This window comes from Papio anubis, chromosome 8 (assembly GCF_008728515.1).
Source record: "Papio anubis isolate 15944 chromosome 8, Panubis1.0, whole genome shotgun sequence".
NCBI lineage: Eukaryota > Metazoa > Chordata > Mammalia > Primates > Cercopithecidae > Papio > Papio anubis.
Window position 1 is genome coordinate 111659415 of NC_044983.1, and position 16905 is coordinate 111676319.

General features: G+C 39.0%; 1 long non-coding RNA gene across 3 annotated transcripts in view; it reads right to left on the reverse strand.

The window, feature by feature from the left end:
- LOC110744005 overlaps positions 1-16905 on the reverse strand; it is a 236694-nt gene that overhangs the window by 65619 nt on the left and 154170 nt on the right. The window contains exon 1 of one of the 3 annotated variants that reach the window (XR_002523951.2): positions 2265-4005. The exons of the other annotated variants lie outside the window; for them this stretch is intronic. This is a non-coding gene — a long non-coding RNA (uncharacterized LOC110744005). Of the gene's footprint in view, positions 1-2264; positions 4006-16905 lie in introns of those variants that run through there. 3 annotated transcript variants of the gene reach the window in all.

Consider the following 16905-nt stretch of genomic DNA (forward strand, 5'->3'; position numbering starts at 1 on the left):
CTTGTTGCCAGTGGCTGTATCCACTCCCCAGGTTGTAACAACCAAATATCTCCAGACATTGTCAAATATTCCTAGGGGGTAAAATCACTCCCCACCTCCAGCCAATTAGTTGCCTAATTGTCAAGTGAACTCTCCCTATTCTTCTCTTGTAGCTTCTTCACATCAGTCCTTGCTATCTCATTACCGTGCCAGCCCCCGGGGAGAACAATCAGTGTGTGCTGTCTTTTCGCAGTACATTTTAGTGATGTAATAGGCAGTGTGTACCAAGACATGCCAGACTCAGAATCCAATAACCAATATGGGAGAAAGAAATTCAGAAAAGAAATCCTGGAAACATTTCTGGTAACTCTGAAGTCCTGAATAGATTTTTTTTTTTTAATTGGAGTCTGAGGATTTTAATGTTGACTTCATCTCTAGCAATTTAAAATCACGATTTGGGACGGAAAGGACCAGATGAGAAGCCACTATTTAGCCATTGTCTATGTAAGTTAATTATTTAGACAATCTTGAAATGTGAAGCTCTTTATAGTAAAGAATGTAAGTATGTACAGTAGAAAGAACATGGTTTTAGGATATTATTAGGATAGTGAATCCCACCTTTGGCAATGTGCTATTGAAAGATAAGACTAACTCTACCAGACTTGTTCTAAGGACTAGAATAGTGAATGGCTATTTCTATATTCCATCTTTTACCAGAACAAACTTGAGATAATTGAAAATGTTACATACTTGGCACATAGCAGGTGTTCAATAAATGTAAACTAAAAATAACTGAGTATTTCATACTGAGGCTGTTACAATGACTTTAAAATGAACTTAGATGTGATCCTGTGACTGTTCCACAAGAAATCACATTAGACAAAAACAATAGTGCTAGGAAGCAGTCAGAATTTCCTGGGGGGTGTGGGGAGAAACAAGAATAGGCTTGGAGTCAAACAATAGGTCCTACTAGGTCCATAGACTACTATAAATTAATGATGATAATAAACTGACTTTGAAATTCAGCATCAAAAGTTTACTTGCACCCCAAAGATCTTAACTGATAATCATATTAACCCTCTATTATGAAAAACAGATTACAATAATTACACCAGATCTTTGAGAATCCACCTGAGTGACCCTTCTATTACATATGCAACAGAGACCAAGAAGAAAGGTCCAGAGAGGCAGAAAATACGTTTGCAAGTGTGGTGTCACACAATCCAAGAAAGGAAATACCTCAAATAGAACAAATAGTCATTAGGAGCAAGTGATGCCGAATGATTAAATAAGCAAACAATTCAAAATGCCCTGCTGGGCTGAGAGTCATGGAAATCATTCATAAGAGCAAGTGGAATTGCTGGTTAACACAAGCAATTTCAGTGGGATGGTAACTGTGGACACCAGATTTCAGTGTTCTGAGAAAAGAATGAGAGGGAATGAAGGAGAGATGGTAAGTGTGCACGACACTCAAATGAGTTTGGCAGTGAAAGATAAAAGTGAGTTGGAAGGTGCTGTAGAATGAAGGGAGGTTTTCCCGGAAGTTCAGAAAAACTCGTTCACATTTAAATACTTAAGAAGCATGTTGAAGTTACATAAATAAGAAGAGTGCAATAGAATACAATTCCAGAAGAGGGAAAAAGATAGGTGATCTAGAAGAATGGTGGTGAGATTAGGCTTTGATGATACAATGAAAAGGATGGATTTATCATTCACAGCAGCAAGTGGGAAGGAGAAGAGCGTGGAGACCTGGCCTCTGAATCAATCACAGTACATTGAAGGAGTTCCAATCTGATGGCTTCTATTTTATTCCTGAAGAAGTTACTCTCTCACTCATTCCTCTGACTTGTAAATTAAACAGGATTTTTTTCTTTTATCCATTTTCCATTTGGAGAAACAGAGGGACAAAAATGGTCAATGGTTAAATAACTTTGGTTGTATGTATCCCTTTTGATAATCCATGATTCTTCTTTTAATCTATGAACCCACTCATAATCCACAGGTACATACACACTGAGAAATATGCACACAAAACAGTTTCCAGGCTGTGATCTGAATCTGATTCATTAATAGTTTCTCAAGTTGGTAACATTTATATTTGAGTTAAAAATGGGTAAAGTATCTACTCAAATAACATGTGATTTTAGTGTGGCAGTATTGAAGTCAACGTCTCATGTAAAGATTTGGGGCTTTTTCATCAAGACACTATATTGGAAAATCACCTGTTAAGACTGTGGTCATTACTGTACGTTTTCTGTGCAAAGCAAAGGTGGTTGATACTGTACCTTGGCGAAGCTGCCTTAACCACCTTTGTCACTGCCCAGGTGTTTCCCATGCCTGTGGCAGACTTAGAAGATGGAGGAGTAGAGCCTGCCAGACCAGTTGCAAAGTGCAGAACATGCCTCAGGGCCTCCATTCACAATCCAATTTGCCTTAGTGCCTGTGCCCAGCCTTAGCACTGCAAGGCTGACCTTTCGACACAGGTAAGTTCAGCAACAATCACTTGGCCACAGCCACAGATTCTACCTGGTGCCAGGAATTCTATGGTCTCTTGGGTGACGGCCACTTGGCAGCAATTTTCAGAGTTCTGCTCTGGCACAGAATAAGGCTGTGTGTGTGTGTGTGTGTGTGTGCGTGTGTGTATTCAACACTTGCTGGAAGGGAGAGTGAAAAAAGATATAGAGTTGGAATAAAAACACCAGTGTACCTCTCTTCTCTCTTTCTAACCTATTGTCATAACACTCTGGCTCTGCTCTGACTTCAATGACAGTGAAAAGCAAAATGGAGGAAAGGGAAAGGGAAGATGGGAGAAAGATAAAAAGAAGAAAGAAGACAGAGAATTCTGAAACTTGGAGGCAAGAGAGGGCAGAAGATGAAACACTGAGTTAAAATATTATCCTGGAATAAGACCACATGTCTTTGGGCAGAATGTCAGTTCACGTTTTCTGTCCCTACTTTCTTCCAATTCAAACCTTGGGTACACTGAAGTAGACACACAAAAAAGTCTTTTGTTAACACTTTTACACCTTCCATATTTGTGGTCTTTGAATTCCTCTAATAAATTTCCCTTTATCAGTGGAATAGCAAAATTTTTCATGACGCTTCTTAAAGTATTTTTAACTCAGTTCTACACAACACAGAGATAATTGTTTGGTTAATATTACCAGTTGGACAGATAAGTAGATGACTCAAGCCAAAAGTATTCTTTGCCAGATGACCAAAAATCCACTTCACACTGGGCTGAAGGGGGAAAAAGGAGGCAAATATTAATAACAGTCAAGGGCATATACTTTGTTATGAAAGATGTTCCTTCCTCATATAATTTCCAAATGTGATTCTATAGTAAACAACACATCTAATATGCATAATTGAAATGATTTTCCTTGTGGAAGCAAGCTCCTCTGTTCTTTTTTATATTATGGAAATACACCTGGAATTGGTTTCAAGGGAAAGTGAATCAGCTTAACTGCCTCAGCCAAACCTAGAGGGCCCCTTGCTCTCATCTGGGCTGGGAAAGAACTCAAAGTAGCATCTAATGATGATCTTAGTGCAATATCTGGCACATAGTAAATGGTCTTCAAATATTAGCTATTTTTTTATCCAATCAGGAGAAAAAATCAACCAGAACTAAACAATATGGAGGGCTTACACATTTAGAAAAAGGAAAGAAAGAAAAAGGAACAAAAGAAATACTAATGATTTGTTGTGAGTATGAGCAATTTTAAAGACTTCAATAAACTGGTGGAAATGGAATCTAAATTCTAAGCAACTCAAGAGTAATAAATGTGGTGTAGGACAATAGAGGCAATTGTAGGCTACCCTTGAGTCAGGCAGTACAAAGATGTAAGAAGATGATAATACATTCATATCATCAGGGCTTAAAGTCTATCAGGTGACCAAATAATTATCCTTCAGAACACATTTATTCTTGATATCCCAAGATGGCCGAATAGGAACAGCTCCAGACTATAGCTCCCAGCATGAGCAATGCAGAAGATTGGTGATTTCTGCATTTCCAACTGAGGTACTGGGTTCATCTCATTGGGACTGGTTGGACAGTGGGTGCAGCCCACAGACTGTGAGCCAAAGCAGGGCAGGGCATCGCCTTGCCCGGGAAGTGCAAGGGGTTGGGGAATTCCCTTTCCTAGCCAAAGGAAGCTGTAACAGATGATACCTGGAAAATCGGGACACCTTCACCCTAATACTGTGCTTTTCCAATGGTCTTAGCAAATGGCACACCAGGAGATTAAATCCCACACCTGGCTTGGCGGGTGCCACATCCACGGAGCCTTACTTGCTGCTAGCACAGCAGTCTGAGATCAAACTGTGAGGCAGCAGCAAGGCTGGGGGAGGGGTGTCCCCCAATGCTGACACTTGAGTAGGTAAATAAAGCAGCTCAAAGTGGTTGGAGCCCACTGCAGCTCAACAAGGCCTGCCTGCCTCTGTAGACTCCACTGCTGGGGCAGGGCATAGCTGAACAAAAGACAGCAGAAACATCTGCAGACTTAAACGTCCTTGTCTGACAGCTTTGAAGACAGCAGTGGTTCTCCCAGCACGGAGTTTGAGATCTGAGAACGGACAGACTGCCTCCTCAAGTGTGTCCCTGACCCACGAGCAGCCTAGCTGGGAAACACCTCCCAGTAGGGGCCAACTGACACCTCAAACAGCCAGGTGCCCCTCTGAGACTAAGTTTCCAGAGGAAGAATCAGGCAGCCACATTTGCTGTTCTGCAATATTTGCTTTTCTGCAACCTCAGCTGGTGATACCCAGGCAAACCAGGTCTGGAGTGGACCTCCAGAAAACTCCAGCAGACCTGCAGCTGAGGGTCCTGACTGCCAGAAGGAAAACTAACAAATAGGAAGGAATAGCATCAACATCAACAAAAAGGAGATCCACACCAAAACCCCATCTGTAGGTCACCATCACCAAAGATCAAAGGTAGATAAAACTACAAAGATGGAGACAAACCAGATCAGAAAAGCTCAAATTCTAATAACTAGAGCGCCTCTTCTCCTCCAGAGGATTGCAGCTCCTCACCAGTAACAGAACAAAGCTGGACAAAGAATGACATTGAAAAGTTGACAGAAGTAGGCTTCAGAAGACAGGTAATAACAAACTTCTCTGAGCTAAAGGAGGATGTTCAAACCCATCACAAGGAAGTTAAGAACCTTGAAAAAAGATTAGATAAATGGCTAACTAGAATAAACAGCATAGAGAAGACCTTAAATGACCTGATGGTGCTACAAACCATGGCACGAGAACTACATGATGCATGCACAAGCTTCAGTAGCTGATTTGATCAAGTGGAAGAAGGAGTATCAGTGACTGAAGATCCAATGAATGAAATGAAGCAAGAAGACAACACTAGAGAAAAAAGAGTAAGCAGAAATGAACAAAGCCTCCAAGAAATATGGAACTATGTGAAAAGACCAAATCTATGTTTGATAGGTGTACTGGAAAGGATGGGGAGAATGGAACCAAGCTGGGAAACACTCTTCAAGATATTATCCAGGAGAACTTCCCCAACCTAGCAAAGCAGGCCAACATTCAAATTCAGCAAATACAGAGAACACCACAAAGATACTCCTCGAGAAGAGCAACCCCAAGACATATAATTGTTAGATTCACCAAGGTTGAAATGAAGGAAAAAATGTTAAGGGTAGCCAGAGAGAAAGGTCAGGTTACCCACAAAGGGAAGCCCATCAGACTAAGAGTGGATCTCTCAGCAGAAACTCTACAAGCCAGAAGACAGTGGGGGCCAATATTCAACATTCTTTAAAAGAAGAATTTTCAGCCCAGAATTTCATATCCAGTTAAACTAAGCTACGTAAGTGATGGAGAAATAAACTCCTTTACAGATAAGCAAATGCTGAGAGATTTTGTCACCACCAGGCCTACCTTACAAGAGCTCCTGAAGGAAGTACTAAACATGGAAAGGAACAATCAGTACCAGCCACTGCAAAAACATGCCAAATTGTAAAGACCATCGATGCTAGGAAGAAACTGCATCAACTAACAGGCAAAATAACCAGCTAATATCATAATGACAGGATCAAATTCACACATAACAATATTAACCTTAAATGTAAATGGGCTAAATGCCCCAATTAAAAGGCACAGACTGGCAAACTGGATAAAAGATCAAGACGCATCAGCGTGCTGTATTCAGGAGACCCATCTCACATGCAGAGACACACATAGGCTCAAAATAAAGGGATGGAGGAAGATCTACCAAGCAAATGGAAAACAAAAAAAAAAGCAGGGGTTGAAATCCTAGTCTCTGATAAAACTGACTTTAAACCAACAAAGATCAAAAGAGACAAAGAAGGCCATTACATAATGGTAAAAGGATCAATTCAACAATATCCTAAATATACATGCACCCAATACCGGAGCACCCAGATTCATAAAGCAAGTCCTCAGAGACTTACAAAGAGACTTAGACTCCCACACAATAATAATGGGAGACTTTAACACCCCACTGTCCACATGAGACAGATCAACGAGACAGAAAGTTAAAAAGGATATCCAGGACTTGAACTCAGGTCTGCACCAAGCAGACCTAATAGACGTCTACAGAACTCTCCACCCTGAATCAACAGAATATACATTCTTCTCAGCACCACATCGCACTTATTCCAAAATTGACCACATAGTTGGAAGTAAAGCATTCCTCAGCAAATGTAAAAGAACAAAAATCATAACGAACTGCCTCTCAGACCACAGTGCAATCAAACTAGAACTCAGGATTAAGACACTCACTCAAAACTGCCCAACTACATGGAAACTGAACAACCTGCTCCCGAATGAATCCTGGGTAAATAATGAAATGAAGGCAGAAATAAAGATGTTCTTTGAAAGCAATGAGAACAAAGACACAACATACCACAATCTCTCAAACACATTGAAAGCAGTGTGTAGAGGGAAATTTATAACACTAAATGCCCGCAAGAGAAAGCAGGAAAGATCTAAAATGGACACCCTCACATCACAATTAAAAGAACTAGAGAAGCAAGACAAACACATTCAAAAGCTAGCAGAAGGCAAGAAATAACTAAGATCAGAGCAGAACTGAAGGAGATAGAGACACAAAAAACCCTTCAAAAAATGAATGAATCCAGGAGCTGGTTTTTTGAAAGGATCAACAAAATTGATAGACCACTCGCAAGACTAATAAAGAAGAAAAGAGAGAAGAATCAAATAGATGCAATAAAAAATGATAAAGGGGATATCACCACCAATCCCACAGAAATACAAACTACCATCAGAGAATACTATAAACACCTCTATGCAAATAAACTAGAAAATCTAGAAGAAATGGATAAATTCCTGGACAAATATACCCTCCCAAGAGTAAACCAGGAAGAAGCTGAATCCCTGAACAAACCAATAACAGGCTCTGAAATTGAGTCTACCAACTAAAAACAGTCCAGGACCAGATGGATTCACAGCTGAATTCTACCAGAGGTACAAGGAGGAGCTGGTACCATTCCTTCTGAAACTATTTCAATAAATAGAAAAAGAGGGAATCCTCCCTAACTCATTCTATGAGGCCAGCATCATCCTGATACCAAAGCCTGGCAGAGACACAACAAAAAAAGAGAATTTTAGACCAATATCCCTGATGAACATCAATGCAAAAATCTTCAATAAAATACTGGCAAACCAAATCCAGTAGCACATCAAAAAGCTATACACCAGGATCAAGTGGGCTTCATCCCTGGGATGCAAGGCTGGTTCAACATACACAAATCAATAAATGTAATCCATCATATAAACAGAACCAAATACAAAAACCACATGATTATCTCAATAGATGCAGAAAAGGCCTTTGACAAAATTCAACAGCCCTTCATGCTAAAAACTCTCAATAAATTTGGTATTGATGGAATGTATCTCAAAATAATAAGAGCTATTTATGACAAACCCACAGCCAATATCATACTGAATGAGCAAAAACTGGAAGCATTCCCTTTGAAAACTGGCACAAGACAGGGATGCCCTCTCTCACCACTCCTATTCAACATAGTGTTGGAATTTCTGGCCAGGGCAATCAGGCCGGAGAAAGAAATATAGGGTATTCAATTATGAAAAGAGGAAGTTAATTTGTCCCTGTTTGCAGATGACATGATTGTATATTTAGAAAACCCCATCGTCTCAGCCCCAAATCTCCTTAAGCTGATAAGCAACTTCAGCAGTTTCAGGATACAAAAATCAATGTGCAAAAATCAAAGCATACCTATACACCAATAACAGACAAACAGAGAGCCAAATCATGAGTGAACTCCTATTCACAATTGCTTCAAAGAGAATAAAATACCTAGGAATCCAACTTACAAGGGATGCGAAGGACCTCTTCAAGGAGAACTACAAACCACTGTTCAACAAAATAAAAGAGGACACAAACAAATGGAAGAATATTCCATGCTCATGGATAGGAAGAATCAATATCGTGAAAATGGCCATACTGCTCAAGATAACGTATAAATTAAATGTCATCCCCATCAAGCTACCAATGACTTTCTTCACAGAATTGGAAAAAGCTACTTGAAAGTTCATATGGAACCAAAAAAGAGCCCGCATTGCCAAGACAATCCTAAGCCAAAAGAACAAAGCTGGAGGCATCACACTACCTGACTTCAAACTATACTACAAGGCTACAGTAACCAAAACAGCATGGTACTGGTACCAAAACAGAGATATAGACCAATGGAACAGAACAGAGCCCTCAGAAATAATACCACACATCTACAACTATCTGATCTTTGACAAACCTGACAAACCTGATAAGAAATGGGGAAAGGATTTCTTATTTAATAAATGGTGTTGGGAAAACTGGTTAGCCATATGTGGAAAACTGAAACTGGACCCCTTCCTCACACCTTATACAAAAATTAATTCAAGATGGATTAAAGACTTAAATGTTAGATCTAAAACCATAAAAAACCCTAGATAAAAAACTTAGCCAATACCATTCAGGACATAGGCATGGGCAAAGACTTCATGACTAAAACACCAAAAGCAATGGCAACAGAAGCCAAAATTGACAAATGGGACCTAATTAAAGAGCTTCTGCACAGCAAAAGGAACTACCATCAGAGTGAACAGGCAACCTACAGAATGGGAGAAAATTTTTGCAATCTACCCATCTGACAAAGGGCTAATATCCAGAATTTACAAATAACTTAAACAAATTTATGAGCAAAAAGCAAACAACCCCATCAAAAAGTGGGCAAAGAATATGAACAGACACTTCTCAAAAGAAGACATTTATGGAGCCAACAGACACATGAAAAAATGTTCATCATCACTGGCCATCAGAGAAATGCCAATCAAAACCACAATGAGATACCATCTTCCACCAGTTAAACTGGCGATCACTAAAAAGTCAGGAAACAATAGGTGCTGGAGAGGATGCAGAGAAATAGGAACACTTTTACACTGTTCATGGGATTGTAAACTAGTTCAACCATTGTGGAAGACAGTGTGGAGGCTCCTCAAGGATCTAGAACTAGAAATACCATTTGACCCAGCAATCCCATTGCTGGGTATATATCCAAAGGATTATAAATCATGCTACTATAAAGACACATGCACACATATGTTTATTGCGGCACTATTCCCAATAGCAAAGACTTGGAACCAACCGAAATGTCCCATCAATGATAGACTGGATTAAGAAAATGTGACACATACACACCACGGAATACTATGCAGCCATAAAAAAGGATGAGCTCATGTCCTTCGTCGATGAAGCTGGAAACCATCGTTCTGAGCCAACTATCACAAGGACAGGACACCAAACACTGCATGTTCTCACGTATAGGTGGGAATTGAACAGTAAGAACACTTGGACACAGGGTGGGGAACATCACACACTGGGGCCTGTTTTGGGGTGGTGGCAGAGGGGAGGGATAGCATTAGGAGAAATACCTAATATAAATGATGAGTGAATGGGTGCAGCACACCAACATGGCACATGTATACATATGTAACAAACCTGCACATTGTGCACATGTACCCTAGAACTTAAAGTATAAAAAAAAAGATCTATTGTTCAGTAGCACAATAGGGCAACTATAGTTAAGAAAAATTTATTTTGTCTCAAAATAATTAAAAGAGTGGGATTGGAATGTTCCTACCACAAAGAAATGATAAATGCTTGAGGTGATGGATACCCCAATTACCCCAGTTTGATCATTACATATCGTAGGCTTGTATCAATATCATATGTACCCCATAAATATGTATAACTTTTGCATCTACAGCAATTAAAAATGAACAATTTTAAAAAGAAAAAAAGAATACATTTATTCTTGTCATCTAATCTTTTAACTTCAATGAATACTTCCTTCTCCTTATAAACATACAGGCACAGAAGTACATGTGTATTATTTATTAATTATATGAAGACATCTATAGTAAATAGATGAAAGCTTGAAACTTTATACCAAGTAAACCAATATATGAAGTCCCAAAAAGTGAATGTTTAATTGCAGCCTTTTTTTCTTTACTCTGCCAAGTTCAATTCAAGGGTAACTTGCTATTTGGGGGATACCATTGCTCTTTCAAAGTTATAATGGTGGACTATGAATGTTCTTTTCATAAGTGTCCACTACTTCACCTCAATATTTTATAATTTGTTTAAATAGCCTTCTATCTTCAATTCTTTGAATAGGCTTTTACTCAGCCAAGTTTCCTTGGGATGACTTCTGGCTCTGACCCAAGTTCTAAGTGCTGATAACCTGTCTTACTACTCAGCACTCACCAAAATTCAGAGAAGATGCTGGGAGAATTGTTCAAAAAGCTGCAGGGGAATCAGGTGATGTATTGTTCATCATCCCACTCTTTGCCTTCTTGCTAATTTATTTTCAAATGTTTCTACCATATCTTCTACCTGGGGTGTGTGTGTGTGTGTGTGTGTGTGTGTGTGTGTCTTCATTTTTACAATTTCCCCATTTAACTTATCACCAAATTTCAATTTTCTGCAGTGAATTTCAAGACCATCTAGGTATCTGCCATATTTGCCTGGCATCCACTAGAATATTCTCTTCATGCTTATATTATTTCCTTATCTACTACTTTGTCATTCAACTTTCAACTTGACTTCTTTTTCTTTTCTTCTTCTCATCATTCTATATAATTTCCTCTATCTAAGTTTCTCTCTGTGGGATGAAGGTGAGGTTATTGTATACAGTGGAATTTATTTTTAGTTATAATTTTCTTTATAAAAATGAGAGTACATTACAAAATGAAAAATAAAACACTCCCCAAAACATAATTGTTTCCTTCAAGTTTGTTTTCTTGTATACGAACTTTTAAAAATCTTCAAATCTTTCCTAAGCAAACATCTGTATAAATAAACAGTAAATATTTTAGTAATAATATTTGTAACAGCAGTATGTATATAGTTCTCTGTAACTTTTTCACTTAACATTAGGAGAAAAGCATTTTTCATGCTGATAAATAAACATCATAATTATGACTTGAAAGCTATGTGACATGCCATAATATAAACTAACTTATTTTTGGACATTCAATTTATTTCCAATTGTTACTAGTATAAATAATGTTGCTATGCATACATTAGTAGATACAGGTCTTTCCCCTATATTTTGGATTACTTTCTTTTTTTTTTTTTTTTTTCCATCAGGTTTATTTTTTTTTATTTTTTTTTTTAATTTATTTATTATTATTATACTTTAAGTTGTAGGGTACATGTGCATAACATGCAGGTTTGTTACATATGTATACTTGTGCCATGTTAGTCTGCTGCACCCATCAACTCGTCATTTACATCAGGTATAACCCAATGCAATCCCTCCCCCCTCCCCCTTCCCCATGATAGGCCCCGGTGTGTGATGTTCCCCTTCCTGAGTCCAAGTGATCTCGTTGTTCAGTTCCCACCTATGAGTGAGAACATGCGGTGTTTGGTTTTCTGTTCTTGTGATAGTTTGCTAAGAATGATGGTTTCCAGCTGCATCCATGTCCCTACAAAGGACGCAAACTCATCCTTTTTTATGGCTGCATAGTATTCCATGGTGTATATGTGCCACATTTTCTTAATCCAATCTGTCACTGATGGACATTTGGGTTGATTCCAAGTCTTTGCTATTGTGAATAGTGCTGCAATAAACATACGTGTGCATGTGTCTTTATAGCAGCATAATTTATAATCCTTTGGGTATATCCCCAGTAATGGGATGGCTGGGTCATATGGTACATCTAGTTCTAGATCCTTGAGGAATCGCCATACTGTTTTCCATAATGGTTGAACTAGTTTACAATCCCACCAACAGTGTAAAAGTGTTCCTATTTCTCCACATCCTCTCCAGCACCTGTTGTTTCCTGACTTTTGAATGATCGCCATTCTAACTGGTGTGAGATGGTATCTCATTGTGGTTTTGATTTGCATTTCTCTGATGGCCAGTGATGATGAGCATTTTTTCATATGTCTGTTGGCTGTATGAATGTCCTCTTTTGAGAAATGTCTGTTCATATCCTTTGCCCACTTTTTGATGGGGTTGTTTGTTTTTTTCTTGTAAATTTGTTGGAGTTCTTTGTAGGTTCTGGATATTAGCCCTTTGTCAGATGAGTAGATTGCAAAAATTTTCTCCCATTCTGTAGGTTGCCTGTTCACTCTGATGGTAGTTTCTTTTGCTGTGCAGAAGCTCTTTAGTTTAATTAGATCCCATTTGTCAATTTTAGCTTTTGCTGCCGTTGCTTTTGGTGTTTTAGACATGAAGTCTTTGCCCATGCCTATGTCCTGAATGATACTACCTAGGTTTTCCTCTAGGATTTTTATGGTATTAGGTCTAACATTTAAGTCTCTAATCCATCTTGAATTAATTTTCGTATAAGGAGTAAGGAAAGGATCCAGTTTCAGCTTTCTACTGATGGCTAGCCAATTTTCCCAGCACCATTTATTAAATAGGGAATCCTTTCCCCATTTCTTGTTTTTCTCAGGTTTGTCAAAGATCAGATGGCTGTAGATGTGTGGTATTATTTCTGAGGACTCTGTTCTGTTCCATTGGTCTATATCGCTGTTTTGGTACCAGTACCATGCTGTTTTGGTTACTGTAGCCTTGTAGTATAGTTTGAAGTCAGGTAGCGTGATGCCTCCAGCTTTGTTCTTTTGACTTAGGATTGTCTTGGAGATGCGGGCTCTTTTTTGGTTCCATATGAACTTTAAAGCAGTTTTTTCCAATTCTGTGAAGAAACTCATTGGTAGCTTGATGGGGATGGCATTGAATCTATAAATTACCTTGGGCAGTATGGCCATTTTCACGATATTGATTCTTCCTATCCATGAGCATGGTATGTTCTTCCATTTGTTTGTGTCCTCTTTTATTTCACTGAGCAGTGGTTTGTAGTTCTCCTTGAAGAGGTCCTTTACATCCCTTGTAAGTTGGATTCCTAGGTATTTTATTCTCTTTGAAGCAATTGTGAATGGAAGTTCATTCATGATTTGGCTCTGTGTTTGTCTGTTATTGGTGTATAAGAATGCTTGTGATTTTTGCACATTAATTTTGTATCCTGAGACTTTGCTGAAGTTGCTTATCAGCTTAAGGAGATTTTGGGCTGAGACAATGGGGTTTTCTAAATATACAATCATGTCATCTGCAAACAGGGACAATTTGACTTCTTCTTTTCCTAACTGAATACCCCTGATTTCTTTCTCTTGCCTAATTGCCCTAGCCAGAACTTCCAACACTATGTTGAATAGGAGTGGTGAGAGAGGGCATCCCTGTCTTGTGCCAGTTTTCAAAGGGAATTTTTCCAGTTTTTGCCCATTCAGTATGATATTGGCTGTGGGTTTGTCATAAATAGCTCTTATTATTTTGAGGTACGTTCCATCAATACCGAATTTATTGAGCGTTTTTAGCATGAAGGGCTGTTGAATTTTGTCAAAAGCCTTTTCTGCATCTATTGAGATAACCATGTGGTTCTTGTCTTTGGTTCTGTTTATATGCTGGATTATGTTTATTGATTTGCGAATGTTGAACCAGCCTTGCATCCCAGGGATGAAGCCCACTTGATCATGGTGGATAAGCTTTTTGATGTGTTGTTGAATCCGGTTTGCCAGTATTTTATTGAGGATTTTTGCATCGATGTTCATCAGGGATATTGGTCTAAAATTCTCTTTTTTTGTTGTGTCTCTGCCAGGCTTTGGTATCAGGATGATGTTGGCCTCATAAAATGAGTTAGGGAGGATTCCCTCTTTTTCTATTGATTGGAATAGTTTCAGAAGGAATGGTACCAACTCCTCCTTATACCTCTGGTAGAATTCAGCTGTGAATCCATCTGGTCCTGGACTTTTTTTTGGTTGGTAGGCTATTAATTATTGCCTCAATTTCAGAGCCTGCTATTGGTCTATTCAGGGATTCAACTTCTTCCTGGTTTAGTCTTGGAAGAGTGTAAGTGTCCAGGAAATTATCCATTTCTTCTAGGTTTTCCAGTTTATTTGCGTAGAGGTGTTTATAGTATTCTCTGATGGTAGTTTGTATTTCTGTGGGGTCGGTGGTGATATCCCCTTTATCATTTTTAATTGCGTCGATTTGATTCTTCTCTCTTTTCTTCTTTATTAGTCTTGCTAGTGGTCTGTCAATTTTGTTGATCTTTTCAAAAAACCAACTCCTGGATTCATTGATTTTTTGGAGGGTTTTTTGTGTCTCTATCTCCTTCCGTTCTGCTCTGATCTTAGTTATTTCTTGCCTTCTGCTAGCTTTGGAATGTGTTTGCTCTTGCTTCTCTAGTTCTTTTAATTGCGATGTTAGAGTGTCAATTTTTGATCTTTCCTGCTTTCTCTTGTGGGCATTTAGTGCTATAAATTTCCCTCTGCACACTGCTTTAAATGTGTCCCAGAGATTCTGGTATGTTGTATCTTTGTTCTCATTGGTTTCAAAGAACATCTTTATTTCTGCCTTCATTTCGTTATGTACCCAGTAGTCATTCAGGAGCAGGTTGTTCAGTTTCCATGTAGTTGAGCGGTTTTGATTGAGTTTCTTAGTCCTGAGTTCTAGTTTGATTGCACTGTGGTCTGAGAGACAGTTTGTTATAATTTCTGTTCTTGTACATTTGCTGAGGAGTGCTTTACTTCCAATTATATGGTCAATTTTGGAGTAAGTACGATGTGGTGCTGAGAAGAATGTATATTCTGTTGATTTGGGGTGGAGAGTTCTATAGATGTCTATTAGGTCTGCTTGCTGCAGAGATGAGTTCAATTCCTGGACATCCTTGTTAACTTTCTGTCTCGTTGATCTGTCTAATGTTGACAGTGGAGTGTTGAAGTCTCCCATTATTATTGTATGGGAGTCTAAGTCTCTTTGTAAGTCTCTAAGGACTTGCTTTATGAATCTGGGTGCTCCTGTATTGGGTGCATATATATTTAGGATAGTTAGCTCTTCCTGTTGAATTGATCCCTTGACCATTATGTAATGGCCTTCTTTGTCTCTTTTGATCTTTGATGGTTTAAAGTCTATTTTATCAGAGACTAGGATTGCAACCCCTGCTTTTTTTTTGTTCTCCATTTGCTTGGTAAATCTTCCTCCATCCCTTTATTTTGAGCCTATGTATGTCTCTGCGTGTGAGATGGGTCTCCTGAATACAGCAGACTGATGGGTCTTGACTCTTTATCCAGTTTGCCAGTCTGTGTCTTTTCATTGGAGCATTTAGTCCATTTACATTTAAGGTTAAGATTGTTATGTGTGAACTTGATCCTGCCATTATGATATTAACTGGTTATTTTGCTCGTTAGTTGATGCAGTTTCTTCCTAGCCTCGATGGTCTTTACATTTTGGCATGTTTTTGAGATGGCTGGTACCGGTTGTTCCTTTCCATGTTTAGTACTTCCTTCAGGGTCTCTTGTAAGGCAGGCCTAGTGGTGACAAAATCTCTAAGCATTTGCTTATCTGTAAAGGATTTTATTTCTCCTTCACTTATGAAACTTAGTTTGGCTGGATATGAAATTCTGGGTTTAAAATTCTTTTCTTTAAGAATGTTGAATATTGGCCCCCACTCTCTTCTGGCTTGGAGAGTTTCTGCCGAGAGATCTGCTGTGAGTCTGATGGGCTTCCCTTTGTGGGTAACCCGACCTTTCTCTCTGGCTGCCCTTAAGATTTTTTCCTTCATTTCAACTTTGGTGAATCTGGCAATTATGTGTCTTGGAGTTGCTCTTCTCGAGGAGTATCTTTGTGGCGTTCTCTGTATTTCCTGGATTTGAATGTTGGCCTGCCCTACTAGGTTGGGGAAGTTCTCCTGGATGATATCCTGAAGAGTGTTTTCCAACTTGGTTCCATTTTCCCCCTCACTTTCAGGCACCCCAATCAGACGGAGATTTGGTCTTTTTACATAATCCCATACTTCTTGCAGGCTTTGTTCATTTCTTTTTCTTCTTTTTTCTTTTGGTTTCTCTTCTCGCTTCATTTCATTCATTTGATCCTCAATCGCTGATACTCTTTCTTCCAGTTGATCGAGTCGGTTACTGAAGCTTGTGCATTTGTCACGTATTTCTCGTGTCATGGTTTTCATCTCTTTCATTTCGTTTATGACCTTCTCTGCATTAATTAGTCTAGCCGTCAATTCTTCCACTTTTTTTTCAAGATTTTTAGTTTCTTTGCGCTGGGTACGTAATTCCTCCTTTAGCTCTAAGAAATTTGATGGACTGAAGCCTTCTTCTCTCATCTCGTCAAAGTCATTTTCCGTCCAGCTTTGATCCGTTGCTGGCGATGAGCTGCGCTCCTTTGCCGGGGGAGATGCGCTCTTATTTTTTGAATTTCCAGCTTTTCTGCCCTGCTTTTTCCCCATCTTTGTGGTTTTATCTGCCTCTGGTCTTTGATGATGGTGATGTACTGATGGGGTTTTGGTGTAGGTGTCCTTCCTGTTTGATAGTTTTCCTTCTAACAGTCAGGACCCTCAGCTGTAGGT